This window comes from Hydractinia symbiolongicarpus, chromosome 3, assembly GCF_029227915.1.
Source record: "Hydractinia symbiolongicarpus strain clone_291-10 chromosome 3, HSymV2.1, whole genome shotgun sequence".
NCBI classification, from domain to species: Eukaryota; Metazoa; Cnidaria; class Hydrozoa; order Anthoathecata; family Hydractiniidae; genus Hydractinia; species Hydractinia symbiolongicarpus.
The window spans coordinates 21,628,318-21,651,264 of NC_079877.1; the positions used below are offsets into that span (position 1 = coordinate 21,628,318).

Below are 22,947 nucleotides of genomic sequence, written 5' to 3' on the forward strand. Positions count from 1 at the left end.
GTCGTAGTCTATTGAAATTGAGAGGGCTAGACGGTTTTTTATAAAGAGAAGATATGAGCACCGAGCGGGGAAGTCGTGTGTTAAGATAAGGGTTCAATAACATTATTTGACTAGGAACGTAAAAGTGTTTCCACCATAGTTTATCAAGACTGAATTTATTCCGAAAATCAAAATGATCAGGACATTGCGCGTGGCGTAGATGTAGGCCAATACCAAAATGAAAAAATTCCCTGGGAACGAGGTTGGCCTACCCCATAAACTGACTGCACTGCTGCGCGTAAGTAGCCTTTTATCGACCATCCACCCTCGTCGTCAGGGTTTCAGGGTTTTCTGTCTTGTTGATATAAGAGATGACGGCAAAAATACCCTGGTATCGTTGACCGGATATTGAAATATTATTGGCTTTTACATTTTCGCATGATTATTACGATTTTTTCCTTAGTCACCACTTTTGCAGGTCCATAATAAATTGGTGCATTGAGCCGTGGTCGATTATATTTGTAAGCAGTAAAACTTTGTTGTAAAGCTATAGGTAGTTAAACTTATAAAAAACTTTGGTTTTTCTTTGTTAAATTTATTAAAATATCACTGACTAGTTCATTGTGTCGCGTTGTACATTAAGAAAAAAGATAGCGGCATAAAAAGTTAGGCTTCTGAGGTAAGAAACGCAAGTGTGTTGATGCATGGTTGATGACAGCTAGCTTTATATATTTTAACTCGGTATTTTGTTTACTTTTTCATAGTAAAATTTAAAAATTTAGAGAGGACTAGAAACTTTTTTTCTTTCTTCCTTAATTAAATTTCTCCCAAAGACTCGCAAGAATAAATCCCTATAATACGTATATTTTTGGACCCTATGTGCAAAAATTTATCAAATATTAACCGAAAATTGAAGAATTTATTTAAGAAAGGAGAATGTAATTATTAAACTTGGAAAGGGGGCGGCATGGGGGAAAGGGGGGGGAAGGGGAGGGGGATCTTGTGTCTTTGAGAAATCCATGAATTTCATAACTACCTTAACCGCATTCTTGCAGGGGCAGATAAAATCAACCTACCCGCTGCTGGCATTTGGTGATTTTTATTATGGGCATTCTGCAACAGAATCTTACAACACGATTATGGAAGATTATTTTTTGTCTATCTGTGAGATAATGCGCTCAAAAATTAGAAAGATAAAACCGGGTTGCACTAATCAAACGTGGCACAAAATTTTATTTAGAACCTAACATAACACTCTGACATATTTTAATTATGAAAATATATCTTAATGTTTTTTGTACATGTATCTTTGTCAAAATTGATATAATGTCGAAATTGATAAACTGTCAAAAATCATTGATCAGTGTGCCTGAAAATGATTAAAAAAGGGAACTTAGGAACTATGATAATAGTGAGATTATCTTGTGTTTCTTTTTTCCTCAAACAGCCTAAAAACATGTCATACCAAGTTTCAAGTCTTTATTTCAATTTTATTTTTGGCTAAAAGTATGATTTTGAAAAAGAAGTATTTTTTATAACCCACTTTGCTGGGCACTTTTACCTTTCAGTACAGACTGAGACTTGTTAATGTGCTCAAATTAAAGATAATTAACTCCTATAAATACGGAGGTGTGGCACTCAGGGACTAAAATATGCTGATAACAGCAGCAAAAATCTGAAAATCATAAGGCAGAACCACATTTTTGTAAAATTACCCAGGGTTCCTCAACGTTGTCCATCATATTGGCTAGCGCTGAAACTTGTGAGCGAGACGCAGTTGGAAGCTAAGGAATCGTGGCTTCGAACTGAAGACATGCTAAGAAATGCCAAGAGTGCTGAAAGGGAAAGAAGAGGAAGTTTTAAGTAATTTTTTTCATTGGATTTACAAGAATTTGAGGTACCCCACAATGAGAAGTAAAGAACAGAAACGCCTTTCTGATGTTTGATGATGAGAGATGGTCACATCTGGATAATATTTATTTTGTGATTTTAAGCTACCTAGCTAGTACATGCCAGCACTCCCGGGGCACATTTGTTATTAAATAATTAAGTGATAAAGTACAAGAGCTAAATATATTATTTTTATGTAGCTAGCTACACAAAAGATTTTTCAAGGCATTCTATCATTTTAAATAAAGATAGCTACCTGCTAGCAATTTGGACCTCCCATAACAGTGAACAGTCAAGACTTGAGTATATAGCTAGGTAGGTATGCAAGGCATTGCATGTTGGTTAAATATGTCACGAAAAAAAGAAACCTATATTTCATAAATAAATTTCTGCAAATGTTCAGGTTTCTCTTATCGAACAGAAACCTATTTTTCATAAATAAATGTTTGTGGATTTTCAGGAAAGTTACTGTGCGACATGGGTTTTAAACCTTAAAAATTTCCAGCCAGAAATTTAAAAACTAATATATGACAAAATCGCAAAAGTTTATCTTAAAAATTTTTAATTTTTGTTAATGTGAAAGTAATCCACTTGAGAAGGTTTCTGAGGTTTTTTATGAAGAAATCTTCCATATTACCCATATGGAGTAACTTGATGAACAATGAATTTTCCTGCAGGTGTTCTGTAGTGTGTGTAATATAATTTTAAAAACTGTGATGTAATTTTCCTCTTAAGTTTTGTCTTTTAACCCAGCTAAAAATCTCAGCCTTGTCCTTTCATACTTAGTCCAGCTAGCTATAGCGAATGAGTTTAATATTTAAACTTGACTTATTTTACTGAGTATTAAGTAATAAATGCTAGTTTAATCCTTAATCTAGCTATTCGGCGATTCGGTTCAGCTTGCTTAATTGACGAATCACATTTGTGCTACATCCGCCATTTTTAAAATTTTGCAGGGTGAAAACAAACCTAGTTCGCAGGGGGAAGAATGCTAAAAAAATTATCTTTGCTCAAACCTTCTAATATTTTTCTTAAAACTCCAAAATGTGTCTAGCTCTGCACTCTCTTCACCTAAAAGACAGAAACTTTTCACCTCCAAAAAAATTGTTATGACTTCAAACCGAATCGCCGAATAGGGTAGCTAAGCTACCTGTAAGAACAACATCAAACAAAGTCGAGGCTGTTCTTATTTGTAAACAAAACCAGTGGTATTTTTGTAATAAGTACCAATCTATATATGTGTACATTTCTTGCGCTTATGAGTGTAACCAAAGTGCCCTGTACGTAAATCCTAAAAAATTATGTCATTGGCTCACTCTTTACGAATGACACCACATAACAAAAAACGTGCTTTGCTATTTCCCCTAACCTCTACCGAGATTTGGTTGTGATATATATCAGAATTAATTATCTTTAAAAAAAGATATTTTGAACTTGCTAACTTTGCAAAAAAATAGTTCTCGAAAAAATTCAAGTGTTTCAAAAATTAGTTTTCACAAAAAATAATTCTCCTAAAGTATCGCTTAATAGTTCTTTACATAACAGAATGTACCGAAACTTTTGTAAACTTTCTGAAACCTTTGTAAACAATTTCTTTTTAAACAAATTGTTAGTTCGTCACAAATTTAAAGATTACTGAATATTCATGAAGTAAGACTTCAACAAATATACCAATCATAAAAGCTTTTGATCTATACTACAAACTTCATTTCTAATTAATTTATGAACCATACTCCACTAAAGATTGATCTTGATAACAGAGAAGTATAAACTTCGTTTCCATCCCAAATATGTATTTAAGGCAGGCTGTTATAATATAATCTGAAGCTGTCCACATATATCCAAAAATTATTCTACCCTTCTCTTCACTCCCATGTTTTTTCCATAGGATTCTGAACGCCACAAAAATAAAAACATTTTGCATTAACTGGAATTGAAATTTAAACAAGAAGCCCAGGGGCTTGAAGATTTCCGCCATTAGCCTAAAAGATTTTAAAATTTGAAGTTGATCTTGAAAACGGAGAATTATGGGGTAAACAAATCATTGAGTATCTCAATCATCTATATTATAATGCCCGTATACGTCTGTCTCTGTCTGTCTGTCACGCAAAATGGTAGCTTAGCTGCGCAATAGCGAGAAGCACGCAATGCGGTATAAAAAGGACAGGCGAACCCGTGGATTTTACACGGGCTAACGCCTAGTTATTAACTAACCTGCAATGTTAAAATACTACTCAATAAATAAAAAAATAAAATTCATGAATAATTAATTAGTTCTGCTGAATATAGCTTTAGTCTACGTGCTTGAAAAATTGTACAGAAAGAAATGATGTAACATCAAATATGGCACATTATAAGACGATCTTCATTATGCTACACTGCACGAGCTTTAACTTTCGATAGCATATCCACTTTAAAATAAAGTATTGTTCATTGGATAATAAAACAATCTGTTGCACTGTTAGGATTCTTATTGGCTTAAAACTCATTTTATCCTCGTTCTCAGAAAAAAATCTTTAGCCTGGATAAGTTCCGGGCGTCCAGCCTAGCAGCGCTGTCTCTATCTATCTCTCTATCTCCTCAGGCAATTTTAAAGATTCCGGCTTCGCTGGCGGAAATCAATAATGAACTAAGTTCAGCAAACAAAATTTTTATTCAGGAAGTAGTTGCTAGCTAGCTTAACTTTATTCAAGTATTATGTAACTTGCACAAAAACAGCACAACTTTTTTCCCAACCTTTAAAGACGTTTATTGCAGTTACTAAGATAATTTTTCCTGTACTTTTTACTCGTGGGACAATACAATTGTCAGTACGTTTTCTGTTGCTGAAACATTTTTTTTCTAACCGCTAAAGATCCGCCATTTTTTGATCGCATAAATTAATGTATTCCTTATGACGCGTTTGCATAATTTGCCATATATTGGCCAAAAATCACTCAACGAACCAGGGTATTTTTCGTCGCCTTCTATCATATCAAAAGACAACAAAAAAAAAAGGGGACAAGGGTGATCGACCATCAACTTTCTGCGCTTTACTTTCGATGAATTTTCCGTCCAAGACATCACAAATCAGGACACTGCGAAGCTGCGCATTATGCGTCTTTTTCCCGGAGACTGTTATACTGTCATCATCCCTGCCTCTTCTCAGAAAGCGCGGTTTGTACTCGGTTTACATCAAAAGTTGAATTAACGACGACGACGACGAGTGACAAATAGAGCGTTCTTCGTAAAAAGTAACTGCGTAGTGCGTAACAAATATTATTGCCTATCTGAATAGCAAAATAAGAGTAATCACAATTTAATAGACAGCTTTATTAATTTTTTTTCACGAGGTTGTTTACGTTTACCATACGTCTTGTATTCGTTTGACACTACTTACTTTGCCGCCATTAGCGCGAATCTGCTCTAAATATTTTTTGGAAGTTAGCCAGATGCGAAAATTTCTATATGCTTTATCTACAATCTTCATCCCTTTAAAGAATACATTTTCGCGAGAATTATTGTTCGCGATTTCGCCAATGAAAGATATGCTTTTTGTTAGATTTGACAAGAATTGTTCATGCAGAAAATTCGTAAAAACATAATATAAAAGTTTCATTTTAGAAGAACCTAATTTCGCAAATTACAAAAATGATGGAAATTCGCGAGAACTAAAGTTAGCGAATGGTAATATTGATATTTAAGCATTTCGCTAATTCCGTGAATATCTGCGAAATTGTGAAATTTAATCCTTGCGAAAATTTATTTATGTTCGGAAAACGTTTTGCAAATCTATTTTTTCGAACTACTACTTTTTTATATCAGAAACGTGAAACGCCAGGCGGTTTGTTTCTTAATTTTCGAGGTGATTTTATAAAAGTCGATAACACCTAACCCTCATACCTGTAACATTCTTTTCAAGAAGAGTCCTGTCATTTTATAAATTTAATTCTTAAATTTTCTTGATTTTTAACAAGTTATTGACAGAAGCATATTTATATTCTTCCAATATTCATAACTTTTATAGGTTTCTTGTATCTAAAATAATAACAATTTTTAATTTCGTCGAATCGCCTTCCTTTTAAACAATCAAATTATGTACAAGACTTTTCGAACTTTGATGTTAACATCGCTTCAGGAAACCTATAAAGAAATAACAATGATCGCGTATTGTTCGTGAATAGAAAGGATAAAAAACAAAAAATACAATAATTAAATCCACGTCCAAAAAAGAATGTTCGTTAAAGTTTAGAACGCAAGAAGGCAATAACAAAACGCGACATGACAAATAAAAGCTCTTTATACATGTTAAGAAACATGTATAATGACAACAAGATATGTAACATATCGACCACTTATTTCGAAAAAATGTCTTGTAATGGATGTGAAGTACCACACTTTACAGACCGAGCTTTTCCTCTCTCTTTCTTTGTATTATAAAAGACCATGGACAATGAAAATGAAAACTTGAATGAAACTACAGAAGTATATTACTTGGAGCTATTAATTTTATCGAAAGACCAGATCACAACAGTCAGTCGGATGATGAAAATATAATTTGCATTAATCCATTTTCAGCATTTTATTAAAAAAAACGCCTATGAAAATCGATGCAAACTATTGCTTTTCGTACCTACTATCAAAATTGTCTATTTCTCATTGAAGTCTAGGCGTGACAACATCCGGACAAAATTTCGGGGGATAAATTTTCAGTCTCTCTCTCTTTTGTTCGAAAATTAGTCGCGCCAAAAAATTATTGCGATTAATGTAGTTAAAATGGTCCGAAAAAATCCAAGTTTGACATCTCACATTACGCCACGCAACTAGAACAATTGCCATTATGATTTTAAAGGAGAGGCTGCTGAATAAAAGTTTATGATAAGTGTTGATTTTAAAGACCAGACTGATTGGCTTGCTCGCTTGCTTCATAAACTATAACTATAAACCATACATCATTTTGTTTACATTTTTGTGAGTGCTGAATTATTTATTGAGTATTTTTACGTATTTGTCAAACGGGTGCCTAAATTAGAAAAATGGGATATAATTCTCTTTTTTGATGGTCACGGGGTCAATGTACACAAAGTGATTTAATAAGAAAAGTTAAAGATCAAAATGGCAAAAATGTTGAACAACATGTAAAGAACATATTTTTATTATTTTGTACTACTTAACTTGCCAATAAAATAGCGAGTAAAGATAAAGAAAGTAAAAAACCAAGGAAGAAAGATGAAGCCACCATATTCCACGTTCGATTTGTTATTGAAGGTTTACGGTCTGTATATTAATTTAAATTTGGCGCCATCTCATGATAACAAACTTTATCGTTCGAAGTTTGAAGTATGTTGTGGAACAGGAACTCAAAACATGAACACAATTTTGTTGTTGGTTATGACAGATAATTCTTTAGTTCAAAGAAGTTTAAACGAAGGTTATAAAAAGCTGTTACTACTATAGTACGTAAAATATTCTTGGTCATCTCAAGTAAAAGATGTTTTTAGTGATGTTCACTAAAAAGTACATTTAAAACCTACTTATTTTCACCCCATACAGCCATGGAATTTCTGTAAAAATGTTGTTAGAAAGATATTTAGGTAGTTAGTCGTGAAATATTGTTTTTTATTTGGTATTATAGTAGTTATCTTAGCAGATTATAGGATTTAGAAATCTATATATATTTTTCTCTCGCTTAAAATTTATTTTCTGGCTGCCACAAAATAGTTTCTTGTTCGCCTCTCCTTTAAGTTCACTAAATATTTACTATTCATGGATGCACGGGGTTTACAGGCAAAAGAAGTAGCGTTTGTCATTTCCCGGGGGTTGTCCTAAAACAAATAACGATAACAGGCTTTTTTGTAAATGGATTTTTTTGCCTGGGATAGGCTATAATAGGATGATAACCTCAATATCATTACAACTGTTTAGCTAATATCGATTAAGTTGGTATTTTACAGACCAGAATCTACATATTTTTACGAAAAAATGCCGTTAATTTCAAAAAAGTATCTAATAATTTTTGTATATGCTCGGATGTTAAATTTCCAATAAAACGTTGAGTCCAATCCACAGTTAGGTTCATAATTAGTGAATGTGACAGTGAATAGCAAAAAATGATTTTAGTTTATCCTATATAACGCAAATAACGTTTCACAAACATTTAAATAACAATTAATGAGTGTTGTAACATGTTGTATTAGTTACACAATTATTTATTACGTATTTCCGTTAGGTTACTAAGGTCATAGGACAAAAATACAAACCAGACTTGAAGAAAATACCGTTCCACCGAAATGGCGTCATAATATTGTTTTCCTTACCTCGAACATCTAAAATGCCATATTCTAAACTTGTACCAAGTTTCATGACACGAACATCAATATTTTAGGAAAAACAGATATTTAAATTTCCGGAAAAACAGACTAAATTTGCGGTAAAAATATCCGGCGATGAACAGAAGTTAATTTCGCGGATGACCAAAAAAGCTAACCGGCGTTTGACAATAAAGGTGAATTTAATGACACTTAACATTAGCAAAGGCCCGATTTCCGAAATTTCAAATCGCATCCGAATTCTTGTTAAAACCGACAGATTTTCTTCTTCTTCGACAAGGAATTGGAGTTTTCCGGCCCACGATTTGTGACCATAAGCCCCTTCCGTGCGGAACCGTAAAAATGTCAATAAAGCTGCAAGTTACGCGCCCACTGAAGAAAATTTGATCGATCAAAGTTAATCATTTACATATCAAATTAATTCAATAATCTACAATGCAGTGCATGTAAATGATGAACATATGTTTGATCATTCTATGAAAGAAGAGGACATTACCCAACATAGAGACATTACAGGGTCGGACGTATTCGGGAAGTCCGTCTGCTCATTTAAGAAAGTGCTTTAAAAAGAAAAAAAAGCAATGTGTTATACAGAATCTGTTTTTGTTGGGTTGAACCGGAAGGTTTGTTCACTTAGTTTTACTCTTCCAGCTCGCGATTTCACTTTGAACTTGATGAAAGAACCAGATGTCGATGTTCCGAAATATTTTTGCCCTTCTGAATTTATGCTAGCAATACCCTAATCCTTCTTTCAAAAATTTAGGAATTGTATAATACTTTTGAATTGTAACATCACAAGGGTAATGGTATGCTGGAAAAGTTTACAGTTTCTATACTGACTGAAAAGGAACAGGTGAACAGCCCTGCCTAATATTCAAGAGTGATTCACTATAAAAACATAATGAATGGCATAGTAAAAGCCCTTAGTATTGATTGTATGTCAATTGTCGAAACTACGTGAATGAGGAGGGTGGCCAACTAATTCATCGTTTCTTTTTTAGGTTATAGGAGGTACGGCAGACGTCACAAATATGTGTCGTGTTAGAGTCATTTGGGACATAAAATAGAATTGATCAGTCGGTTGACAATTAAAAATTTAAAAACAATCACTATCCCATACGTTAGAAGTCGAAATAACGACTGATCATTGGTCATAATCGATCACGCTAGAAGTGTCGTCTGGTGTTGTCAGCCTTTTTAAACCGAAGAACTTTTGCGTGTTCTGTGAGGGACGCAAGGGACTCCTCTGCTCTGTGCAATCAAACATGCTGTAAGAAGCATTTTGGGAAATATTGGGAAACTAGCAACTCTCGGGTGGCTGAAAAAGTTTAATGATACAGCAAATACCTACATCGAAAAAATGAGTTTAAGTACGACTTAAAAGTACTAAAACAAGAATTACTCACTCAAGATATTTTTTGTTAAAAAGAACCCCTAGTCATGTATCTCAAGACCAGCTCCTAAATTGGAAATTAAAGTTTTGCTTTATGTTCGTGTTTTTCTTTTTCTAACAAGATGGATGCTGTAGGTGCGAAACGTGTAAGTTTAGGAAAACTAACAATATGTTTACAGTTATCGAGAATTTATCAGGGTTCATAGTGGTCGGGGAAAACCTGAAAAAAGACAATATTTTTAAAAAAGTCAGGGAAGCTAGGAGACCCAGTATCCCTTCTTTACTAAGCAACAAATATATTGAAAAATTGGAAAACTGTAGAGGCTGTAAGAAGTTTGAGAGCACACAAGACTTGGCTGCTAAGGTACTCGCAAGCTAAAATATTTCAGATTTGCAACTCTTTCTCCAAACGTCGCAAAAAAGGTTCAAGTAAGGTTTTTCGAGCTGCTGTTGCTTTGTGGTGCACCCCAGCTTGGTAGTAATATACAAAAAAACATAGATGATTCGATGAAGACAAGCAAAAATAAAGGTAGAAAATGTTTTTATATCTGTACACACATTCTCTACCCTGTTAGTGGAAATATTTTTAGTCACTTTTACCTTCCCACTTGAAATACGTGTAAAGGTGTATTTTTTTTAAATAAACCACCCCACTTTTTCGGCTGGTCAAATTATTTTTTCCCTCTCCTCTTTTTTTATGTGAACATTTGAAATAAAAAAAAGGTTATGACAGAAAATTGATCTCTGTGAAGGGGCATGTTTTTATCCCAAAATACCCATCAACAGTGTTGGATTTCAAAAAAGTGTCACTAGAAAGAAATGTTTTTTAAGACGATAATGTTAGTTCTTTGGGATAACTTCGTTAAATCCTGTGCACAAGATGGATTCTGCGACATGAAGGATGTGATTATTCGCCAAACAGATGATGGAATGTGCATCTCGACTATAACAAATGCGTTGCTGTGTCCAATCACTTCGAAACAACTGTTTGTTCCACCCCCAGATAAGCCGTTCAACTCGGCTTCAAGTGTCCTCATTGTACAGAACTTGTTAACAAACCTTTCTCGATCCAAATTTCATGCGACAAAGAAACAATTTATTTATAAATTTTTTATTAATTAAACATTTAATGAGAGCTTATAGTGGTTGTTCCATTACAATTCATTTTTTTCCAGTGTCATCAACAATACGATAGCGTACAACCAAGCAGAGCCATTATTTATCCGAATATTTTTCGCAATATACATGAAACAAAATCCAAGATACAAGACAGTATATACAGCAAATCATATTTAATACAACTGATATTCGACTAATGTTTGATACATACTGGCGTATACAGCGAACACTTGTTTTGCTCGGCTCTGTCGATTTTTATTGATGTTAAGTTTCGCGCCATAGACTATGTATTGACATTAAATGAGTCAACAATAGCAGAAAACTTATTTTGCCTGTTTGTTATGGAGTTTAAGGTTATTGCCATAGTTGTATTGTGTAGCTGTTCGAATATTATGTTGAACTAATAAAGGATTCAACACTGCTCAGTTAGGTTTCAATTCGGTGATAAATTTCCGGAGATTCTTTTTATGTCTTGGTTTTTAATTAGCAGAATGCGCAAGGTATTTCATCATTCTTCAAATTGTTCCATGGGACCGTCATATTACCGAAATAAAAAATATGGAAAACTGTTCCAATACAGCCATTAATCCATCATCAATATCTGGATTTGTTGTTAGCATAACTCTGACTCCAACCTTCACAACTAATTGTTTTGCAAGTTAGCTTGTTTTCTATTTAAGGTTCCATCAATCACATGTGGTAGCATTTATCATACACAAAGTTCCATTGACTCGCTTCAACATGTCTTCGTTATGGTTCTGAACTGGCTGATTTTCAGCAAATAAATATTGCGCATAGTTTTGATCATTGCTGTTGATAAAGCTTGATTTCAACAGGTTTTCTTTCTCCGCGGTAAGGCATGCAGTTCTTACATTGTTCAACAGCTCAATGAAGACATCATCACCTTTTTGTCGCATAACTTTTGTAATTTCTGCTAATTTGAAGTTTTGCCATAAATTCAAATGCTTACAAGAAATCCATCGTTAGACTAGGAGGTTAACTTTTTTATTTTCTTGTTGCGCAAAAGGATCTTGATTTGTATCCACCGAATGCTTCCAACTTTTATTTTTTTCATTAACGACATTCAAAAGCTCTGAAGTATTCTCACGTTAATACTTACATAGAGTTTTTTATGGCTATGGCTGTTCGGTACAAAATAATATTGAGGTTTTAGAACGAACGACCACCTTTGGAAATGATGAACGCCATTTTTTTGGCCTGTCCCCATGAATTCCTGCATACTACACATTTCGCTAATTTAAAATCATAATGGTAATTGTTTTAAAAGTGGTGCAACGGTAAGTTATTTCCTGATCTACATTCTGTGTAGCACTGTTAATCTCTACGCATTCTTTTATGCAGCATGACCCAACATACTGGTTCTTTAGAAGCAGCTTACAAGACGGATTAAAAAAATGGCAGAAAAAATAAAACAAACTTACCTTTTGTGTGTAGGTATTACCAGTAAGAAACTTATCACGCTCCATCAATCGTAAATCAAAATTGTCCATTCCAACTCGGCGGGGCTAAAAAAGATATATCCTTTTTTCGTAATTTAATCATATACAAATTTGAACAACGTCATGTTTTCAGAAACAGATAAGAAAGAAAAAAGCTGGTGAAATTATTCAAATTCAACTTGGTACGGAATATAGTCATATATAAACAAGATGGTCCACTAACTTTACAATAAAATACAACATATAGAATGTTGAAACAGTCTGGGATAGCCAGTATCAAACAGTAGCCATTTAATTAGGAGAAACAGCCTAATTAAAACGTAGTATTTAGGTAACCAATTAAGAACCTAATTAAACTGAAAATGTACTGTTTAATGAAAGCGGCTACAAATCGAGCTGTTGATTTTTTACTTTAGTGACTTGCGCGATAGACGGGCGTGCAGCGGGGGAAAAGTTTATGAGAAATAAGGACAAAACAACATCTTAAATCATCTTGGAAAAGTACCCTACAAATACTCAATATCCATGATTTATTTTACATAATCAATTACCTTGCTTCAAAATCAAGTCTTTTGGCAAAATAAACTCTTCTGACCTACCTAGCTAGCTATTTTGTTGTAAAAATTATTGCATAATAAGCCAGTGAGGCAACAACAATGGCTTTAAAATCTTTTTAGAGGTATTAATCACCTTTATAAGGTTATTTAGTTTAGTATTTTTAACAAATACAGTCCCTCATGTTGTCTTACTTCCTTGTTAAAAACAAATTTTGATTTTACTCTTATTTATTATATTTTGGAGACTGTCTTATTTTGACGCAAAATAATTATGAAAGATAAAATTATACGTAATTTTGGAAATACCCTTAAAAATAGCAAATCAGAAAAAAGTGATTATTCAGTAACAGGTTGTTTATATTCTTGCAATGAAGTGGGTAATTTTTTGTAACTTGACCTTCTGAGCGATCTGGTTATTACACAATGTCAATCAGACTGTGCGAGGATGGAGAGTAACATCAATGATGGAGAACCTACTTAAGCCGTTTTGTAGCCCCATAAAAGAGATTCATGTTTTTCGCGGATGCCAAATGGTAAGAACACAAACAGTACCACAGCCAAATATGATGACAAAATTGTCCTTAAAGGAAGTAGAAACGAATATTAAAGTGACTCAGAGGAAGAACACAAATGTTGCTATGAAACATAAATGATCTGGTGATCCCTTAAAAGTGCTTTTTTGGAAAATAATCAGCGATTTTAACAACAAAGGACCCAAATTTCATTAAATTTGGTTACTTTGCAGCTTTATTCATATCCTTACAAACACAATGTTGCAATAGGTGGCTCTATAATTCAAACTTGATTTTCATGTACACGCACCAGATAACATATTGAGTGTATCTTTAAGGCCGAATTCTTTGTAAACAGTTACTGAGAAACTAATTTTAGAGGTTAGCAGGTAGTTAAATCAAGACGAAGTTCTTTAGCATGATAAAAGCGTCTCAACCTTCATTGCATTAAGACTGAAAAGGTTCTTAAAGACAAGTTTGTTATCTAAGGGACAGCCTCCACCATTGTTTTTTGATTAGTTCATAAAACTATCGGAATTTCTGTACGACAACCAGCTTCAATCCCTACAAAATAAATACTTGAAAACATAGACAAGGCAAGTAAAGATCCATCGAAAGAAGAGACGGGCACAGCAAGAGCTAAAGTAAGCCTCACAGTATAAAATAGGAAAAAAACAAAGGATAATCTACATAGCTAGGAAAGACTGTCGTTGAACAAAAACATTGTCATCTTGAATAAAACTGAATACATCGGAGAAAGTAATGAAAACAACAACAACGAGCCTCATAAACTTTTAAAGAAAAATCCTAAGTGTTGTTTAAAGAAAAGCTAGAAACATCTTAATGGAGTTAAAGAGAATAGAATACATCAAGGGAAAACAGTACCTGATTTAAATCCCCTGACGGACCACCACCTTGATTTATGGACTACTGAATATTCACAAACAGGGAAATCCAATTGGACCATTCGCTGCTTATATGCGTATACAACTATATAAGCTATCCACAAATTTACAGTCATTCACCATAGCAAGAACTCAAAATTCTTGGAATACATTAGAGAAATAGACATACAGACAAAGAATGTATAGTATCAGTTGATGTTACATCACTCTACACAAATGTTTTCAATAAAGGAAACCCTGGACATCATTAAGTATCTTATCAAGAACGATATAGTATTTGGTGGAAAGATGAAGATTCCAGCACTGGATTTCCAGTGTTTATTGGAACTTATGTTGACAAAAACATGTCTGTTTAATAACAACTAAACTCAAACATTTCGCCAAGGTATGTCATGGATACGCTTGCACTTGTCCCAAGGAACCCAGTTCTTGACAAGTTTGACGCCAAAGAAATGTTAGCGGAAGTTGATCAGCTATTAAATAACTTCCAGAAACAGGAAATATCAAATGACATCATAAATGATATAAACATTGCCACAGTGAAATACATAAAAAGTTGCACTAATAAAAAAATTCTGAGAAATTTAATCATGACACAACTTGTTAGCTGTTCCATTTGACAAGGTACCGGAATATGTGTAATGAAGAGTGAAACTCACAAGACCAAGTTATTACACATTTTAAAACCTAGAGCCTAAAATCAAAAGAAGTAATTCTTGACAAGGAGGAAGTGATCCTTTTATTCGATGTAACATCATTATACAAATGTTTCAGTGAAGGAAGCTATTATAGAAGCTTCGGACATCCTTTATTCTGGAGAATATAAAAAACCACCAGTTGATAAAAAAACGTTTATCACATTAACAGAGTTAGCTACTACTAATGTTATAATGTTAACCCACGATGATCATTATCGTGAAATTGATGGTTTAGCAATGGGGTCACCACCTGCACCTCCTCTTGCTAATATTTGGCTATCAAAGTACGAACGTATTATTCGAGATGATGCTAATTTTCTAACGGTATATGGATGACATACTAAGATCTATCAACGCAAATAGCATCGAAGAAAAACCAGCTGAAATAAACAGGGTTCATCCTAATTTAAAGTTCACACTAGAGGTTAAAAAAGATGGTAGATTCCCATTCATTATTGTGTACACCAAGCTGTTGATGTTACTGACCTCAGAATCCTTGCCAGTACTAACCGTGGTAGTCAACATCTTTTAACATTGGAAGCCATATTCATCAGAGAAATCAAACCTTCATTAAACACTAAGAATGAGTTCAGGAGCCGTGAATTAACAATGAAGTTGTAATCATGTATATTATGTAAATATTATCACGAGAGTTTTAATTAGTGAATACTGTTTTTAACATATTTATTTAACTTTTACGATTTTAACAACTTTTATTGAACTGAAGATGGCGCTTAAAGCCGAAATATATATTAAAAAAATTAGCCATTGTCGTTTTATTCACTTAGATATACGAAACAATATCTTCAATCTAAAAATTGTGTTTATACAGACTGAGCCTTGCAGATTTTCCTTACAGAAACAACTGTGTGAATACACAGACGTGGTACACTGTACTCGATCCAGCTTTTTTCCTTTCCAAGGAATTTAGATTTTGATCTGAATTCTCAATGAGAAAGCATGAGTTATATAACCTTTCCTGTTAAGTTTAAACTAAATTACAAATTTTGAAGTTGTTTACATGAAACATCAAAAAAGTAGGGGGGGAAACTTTCCCTTTAAGGTAACAATCGTTTTCACTGTTAGACGGCACCAATAGTATTTTTTTAACATGAGGAAATAACTTTAGCTAGCAGGAAATAAAATAAATTCACTCGCTAAAATTCAGTAAAATAGTTATACTTATTTCAGAATTATAAAATAAAGTCAATACAACCATTAATTTGCAGGAATAATTTTTTGTATGTAAATAGTGGTGTCTTACAAAAAATAATTTCTGTCCTATATTTGAGTCAATTACCATATGACACACCAGCAGGGTTTAAGTGGGTGCCAAACAGATGGCAATTGGAGCCAGAAAACTCCACACAAATCACTTGTGCCAATCACTTATTTCAGGAGATGTTTCTCAACAAAATTAAGCCTATAAATAAGTCACAATTCAAGAAACACAGCAAAGTAAACTTGTCTGCCACTGTGGTCAGCGACACTGAACAATATTTAAACTGAAGGAAAAGAAAAAAGAAAGAAAAGTATTAAAAGGAACGAGCAATGAATTAAAAAAGTTAAGAAAAGGTAATTTAGTAGCTGAAGAAGTTGAACATGATGATTGAGTTGGAAGCGAAGAGAAGGAAGACAGCAAGGAAGTGATTGACGATGGAGAAAGTTAGGATGAAAGTCCAATACAACAAGAGCACACAATTGAAGCATCTAGGGATTTTGATGATGCATTTAATATCTTGAAGGAAAGCTGTGAAAATCAATAACTAATTTTAGAAACACTGGCGTGCTGCCCATGATAAAGCAGGCAAACCAAAACCTGAGCTGCAGAAAAAACAAACCATTTAGGCATAGGAACTTGGATTTTACGGATACATTGAAATAGTGACTTTAATAACCCTTCTCCATAAAACAGATGAGTGTAAAAACCACAACGATAAAAGACTGTTTGCTGTATATATTATATTGCGCACAGATCGCAATCAATTGCAAGGCTGGTCATAAATTCTTGCACAGATGCACAACAATTTTTTGAAAATGCGCAATAAAATTCTATTTTGGACAAAAATCATTGCGCGCCATTCTTCGCTTTGAAGATTACATCAGGAGCGTAAAAAAGCATATGTAACAATGCAAAGGTGATATTTATCACAAATCGTCGCATTTAATTGCACACTTATAAAAATAGATTTTTAATTGAAGATTTAGTAAAAGTGCGCAAGCATTGGTTGCATTGACTATACATCAATCTTTTCATGCAGTGGCGTTGATGTCTATAACTGTTAGGAGACCAACTAATCCTACAATTAACCGTAAGCTATGTCTCAACTCGATAATCGGATCATTATTCACACAAGATGAGCCCATATGAAACAACATGACGATCTACAAAACAAGATGGATGGATCAATTGGCATCAAAGATGCAGCCGTACTAATACCAGTGCCTTTGCCTCAAGGTTTTCTTGATGATACAATTTTGGCTAGTCGCGATTGTCAAGATTTCTCTATCTAGAGGTAGAAGCACTGGCAGACCCGGTCCGAAAAATATGCATTCAGGAGCAGTGAATTGCTCGTATTGTTAATCTTCCATTCTAGGCAATTACTAATAAGAATCAATTGGTGGTGGGGTTTACTTGTGTTGAACCAATCTTGCTGGTGAAATCATTGTGTTTATAATAGTGGTATATATTGTGTTGTGTGTAAATCAATTGGGTATATTTGGTGTTGTGTTATTAGGAGAACTGTGAAGATAACCTACAGGCTAGTCATACACATATTGTGAGTTTAACACGTATGAGATAGCTTACGCGAACGTTCACATGCTAGGCAAATCGCTCATGTGAAATGTTATAATTGTAAGATTCGTACTCACTCACTAATCACCCCTCATTTCAAAGGGGGAAAGAAATCTGATGCATCCAATTACCGCCCATTAGCCTTGACATCTCATATTATTAAAATTTTCGAAAATTCGTCCAAAATCATATCACCTGCTACCTTGAAGAAAACAAGCTACTAAACAAAAATCAACATGGTTTTCGTTCTGGTCAGTCATGCCTAAGCCAACTCTTAGACCACTTTGAAAATGTGATACACTTTGTTGATGGAAAACTAAATTGTGACATTGTATACCTTGACTTTGCAAAAGCAAAAAAATGGATTATACCATTGTCTTAAAAAAACTTGAAAAACTTGGAATCAAAGGAAAATTATTTAACTTTGTTGAAGCTTTCCTGACAAACCGCACCTAATTAGTCATTGTCAATGGAATGGAATCACATCCTGTTGCTGTTACTTCAGGCGTATCCCAAGGTAGTGTGCTTGGACCACTTACTTTCATCATCCTCCTTGGGGATATAGACTCAAATGTCAGTGACAGTATTGTACAGTTATTTGCTGATGATACAAGGGTTACCAAGAGCATAGACTCTCTCATGGGCAAATTGCAAAGTGACCTTCAGAAAATTTATGAATGGGTAGAAGATGCAAACATGAAATTTAATGATCTAAAGTTTGAGGTCACGCGTTATGGCACGAGCGACACCCTGAAAAATTGCACATTGTATCTTTCCCCCTCTGGATCCATCATCACAGAGTGTAAGGAACTGAAAGATCTTGGTGTCATATTATCCACCAACTGCTCCTTTCATTCCCACATACTGAAAGTAGCAAATGACAGTAAAGACATGATGTCTTGGATTTTAAGAACTTTTCACACTAAAACAAAGGATCACCTTATGACCATGTGGAAATCTCTGGTTTTTCCTCTATCACAGTACTGCCCAAATGTAACTTTACATGTACGCGATAGTTATCACCTTCACATGAGCTTTTGGTAGCGTCAGAACTTTTGTTGTCATTGTTAAATACATGAGCTATTTTTGCATGTTGAAAACAATAGAGTTCGTGTCTTGTTCGCAAAATTTAATTAGCTCATGTGAACTGCGTGTGTCCCATTCATCATCATCATCACAATTCTTGTTCGTTGTATTTAATTGCTATAGTCATCAAGAGATCAAACGAAAGAATATAAAATTTAACCAAGATCTAAGTATCTATTGTTTGTACTCACGAACAGCAATGTTAAACCATTCGTTTATAAATTTTTAAAACGGAATAGAAATGCTTTTTTTAGGTCGCGTTTTACAAATTTAAGAACGAAAAACGACTATAGAAAAGCTTCGTTAGATCGCATTTTAAAAATTTAAGAACAAAGAACGGCGATAGAAAAGCTATTTTAGATCGCATTTTAAAAGTTTAAGAACGAAAAGCGGCGACGTAAATGCTTTTTTAGAACACATTTTAAAAGTTTAATAACGAAAAGCAGCGATAGAAAAGCTTCGCTAGATCGCGTTTTAAAAATTTAAGAACGAAGAAAGGCGATAGAAAATCTTCGCTAGATCGTGAAGCGGCGATAGAAAAGCTTCGTTAAATCATGTTTAAAAAGTTTAAGAACGAAAAGTGGCGATAGAAAAGCTTTTTTGGATTGCATTTTAAAAGTTTAAGAAAAAATCTTATCATGAAGGGAAAAGTCCTCAATGTAGGGTTTTCCGTTTGCGTTATTAAACGTTGCTTTTTACAAGAAAAACTTTTAAAAGTTTTGCGTGTTAAAAAATATGTTTCGATGATAAAGAAATATTACCTAAATTTTAAAAAGTAGCAGCATTAGTTTTTTTTTAAATATAAAGACCATTGGATTTCAAAAACATAAAATCAATTTAACGATTTAATTTTAACATGTTATGTTCGTTCATTTTTCTAAAATAACATATTTCAATAGTGATCTTTTAAACACTTTTAAAGAATAACATGCATGTTACATGTGACAACAAAAGGATTCATCAAATCTTATTGTTATGACTCGCACATGACGATAACAATAAAAAGCAATTAAGTTTGTGTGTAAACAAAAGATATGTGAAGGTTCTTTATGTAGGCATGAGATCGTTACATGAGGTCGTAAAACTTGAATACATGTAAAGTTACATTCAGGCGTTACTGTAGAGTATTGTTCAGTCCTATGGAGTCCACATAAAGTTGGAGAGATACAGATAATAGAGGCATTGCAATGGTCTTGTATACGAAAAATCCGAAATTTGACCAATCACAACTATTGAAAAGCATTGAAGGAATTGAAATTGTATTTATTGGAGCGTAGAAGGGAAAGGTTCCGAATAATTTATATTTGGAAAATCATGAAACAGTTCTGAAAATCCAAAGCTATCATCATCCTCGGCATGGGCGGAAAGCAAAATTTCTGTGTGGTTCATACAGTAGGGTGGCAGAGTTCAATCCATGGCATAAAGCTCTTATCCTGCCTTTATCCTTCTTTAAAAAAAATTATTTATCCATATCTATCCGTAATATGTCTGGTTGCACACTGGACCTCTTTAAAAACAGCCTTGATAAATATCTATTCCAGATACCAGATGAACCACAAACTGGTAGGATACACCACGTTAAGACGGGCTGATTAAAACTCGATTATACATATGCACACATTGGTGTAAACTGGATGTTTAATCCAATGGAGGACTGGCACACAACTGCTAATATTGAAGACAAGGTAATATCTTGGAAATTGCCCTACTATTGCTGTTCTATACATGATACATGGATAATATTTCCATAGCACTTTCTTTTAGATACCTTACACTTTGCACCAACTATCAACATTTATTTCATAGTATCACACCAAAGTTGACACATCGTACTTGATAACGAAAACTAGTGGGAAAATATCAGGACAACTTGGAGAAACACTAAGCGCTCTTTAGGTTTTAGAGTGCTGTGGAGGAGTTTGCCTGGAGAAAAGCTTGGGAAAAAGAGGAAAGTTTTTATTTATTTATAATTTGGTGAAAAATACTGAAGAGAATGGGGAGGAAGAAAACACTAAAAAATGCTAGTAGCATCTTTAATAACTTTTTTTAAACAGATAAACATTCAACATCACCAAAACATTCAACAGAAATTAGAGTTACATCACTGTCACTCTTATCACTCTCCGTATCCGAGGAGGAAGGTCATCAACAATACTAATATTATCACAAACAAAAATACTACAACACTACTAAGAGATTTAACTGGTGCAACCGAAGATGAATTTTGAATGAAATCGAACACGTTGAAAGAATGAACATCAAGTTCTCGTATCCTTTGGGAGACAATAACTGGTGGCAACTTTACTGTTTAAAAAGAACACGAGGTTATTTTTATATGCTGTGTTGTTACTTCATTTCCTAACAAGCAGGTGCCTGTTGTTATTAAGAGCAAAAAGAAAATTCGGAGATTGCATAATTCTGAGAAAGAGAATATTAATCCCTGATATATATGTATTTAGAGTTCAAAATCCTTTTTCTAACATTAGTTGTCTAAAATAAAAAAAATTATTATGATATTTTATGTGTGTGTACGTGTACGCCAAATGAGTTGCTTTAATGAGATACGCCATAGCAGATCACCATTAGACCATTAGATTTGATGATATGTAGGCAATTTTATGAGAGTCACTGAGATGTAGGCATTTCCACGAGACTTCCTGAGATGTTATGGTTTCACAAGTGTTGCTGAGATGTAGGCATTTCCATCAGATTTGCCGGGAGGATCGTGTTTCCAAGAAAGATGCAGTTGTTTCCAGAGAGAGACGCAGGTGTCGCCTCACCTAAGAGCACATGCCTAATGCAACCAACACATGCCTGTGTAAGATGAACATGTTGTTTTTAAAAACAGAAAACAAACTGCCCCCAGTTTCTACAGCAAAGTGAATATATAACTACATTTACATTACAGTTTGGTGGAAGATTAAAGCAGTTGCATAACTTTAAATAGTTGCATTCCACAAGTTGTGGGGGAGACTAAAAGGAATAAACTGTCTAGGACAGCAACGTTTTATACCAGAGGCCGTCTGTCTTACATAATACGACCACCTGCCTAAGATGACCACTTTTTTGAAGTTTAATACAGCTATAGCTAGCTAGCTATAACAGAGTCCTGTAAGCACAAAAAATTCAAATTTTTATTTTTTAACACCCATAACTAACTCACCCTTCCTCCATTCTGATAACGTTGTATAGCTCCAACGCCCCTCCCTGCCAACCACATTGCACCACAAATTACCCCAAAAGCTGGCAAACATTCATACCACATTCTGATCGAAGCTGTGTACCAAAATTAAACTCTAGCCTGGATGGCAGTGTTCCGACCCCTGTTGACCTCTTGCCCCGGTATTAACAGAATTTTGGACCCGACCCGTTTTGACGGGAGATGACCCGTATTGACAGAGCGAGCAAACTAACATTTTTTGCAGACGTTATACAAAACACGATAAAAACTAACTTTAAAATGCAAATAAACTACATTTCATAAAATTTCAGCAGTAAATAAAGACCCAAGTTGACCAAACACCCTCTAGTCAGTATGGGGCAACATTCATTGCTGATTCAAATGTAATATAATAATACGAAGTGTATGTGACGGTCATAGTGAATATCGTAATATTCCTTTGATGTCGCCGAAATTTCTTTTGATGTTGCCGAAAAATGCATATCCGATATGTTAAATTTTATGACGTTACGCCGCGACGGCAATAATACTACTTTAACGTCAATATCTTATATTAAATTAATGAAGCCATCGCAATGCACCTAAAACTTTGAGGCCAAATAACTTGGAAACAAGGTGGTGACGTCATTGATTTTTCACCACGTGGGTAACTAGGGACCACCTGGGACCAGAATCCGTTTCGGAATGAACGGGTTGATGACGTCATCAAAAAACCTTCAAACCCTAATATCTCTGCAACCGTTTGTCAAAAGTACATGATCCTATACATTTTCTTGATCAGCGTTTGAAGATCTATGCGATGAAGGCAACAGGTATACAAATTTATAAAAAGATTTTTTCGGTCTTGATGGGGCCATTGCTGACGTCAGCAAAATTTTTAAACCCTTCCTTATATCTCATTAACCGCTCATATTAAAAGCACATGATCATATACATTTTCCTGATCAGCGCTTTTATCTCTACACAATAGATGCAACGTGAAAACAAAATTCTAAATTTTTTTAATGGATAAGTTGCTGACGTCATCAAAATTTTTATCCTGCCTCAGTGGATATTTCCACG

General features: G+C 34.2%; 1 long non-coding RNA gene across 1 annotated transcript; it reads right to left on the reverse strand.

Moving 5' to 3' along the window:
* Nucleotides 1–5,901: 5,901 nt before the first annotated feature.
* Nucleotides 5,902–22,044, reverse strand: LOC130636190 (uncharacterized). Its single transcript, XR_008982236.1, has 3 exons — nt 21,868–22,044; nt 12,132–12,215; nt 5,902–5,991 (listed from the first exon to the last, which is right to left on the reverse strand). It is a non-coding gene; the product is annotated as an uncharacterized LOC130636190 (long non-coding RNA).
* Nucleotides 22,045–22,947: the final 903 nt, after the last annotated feature.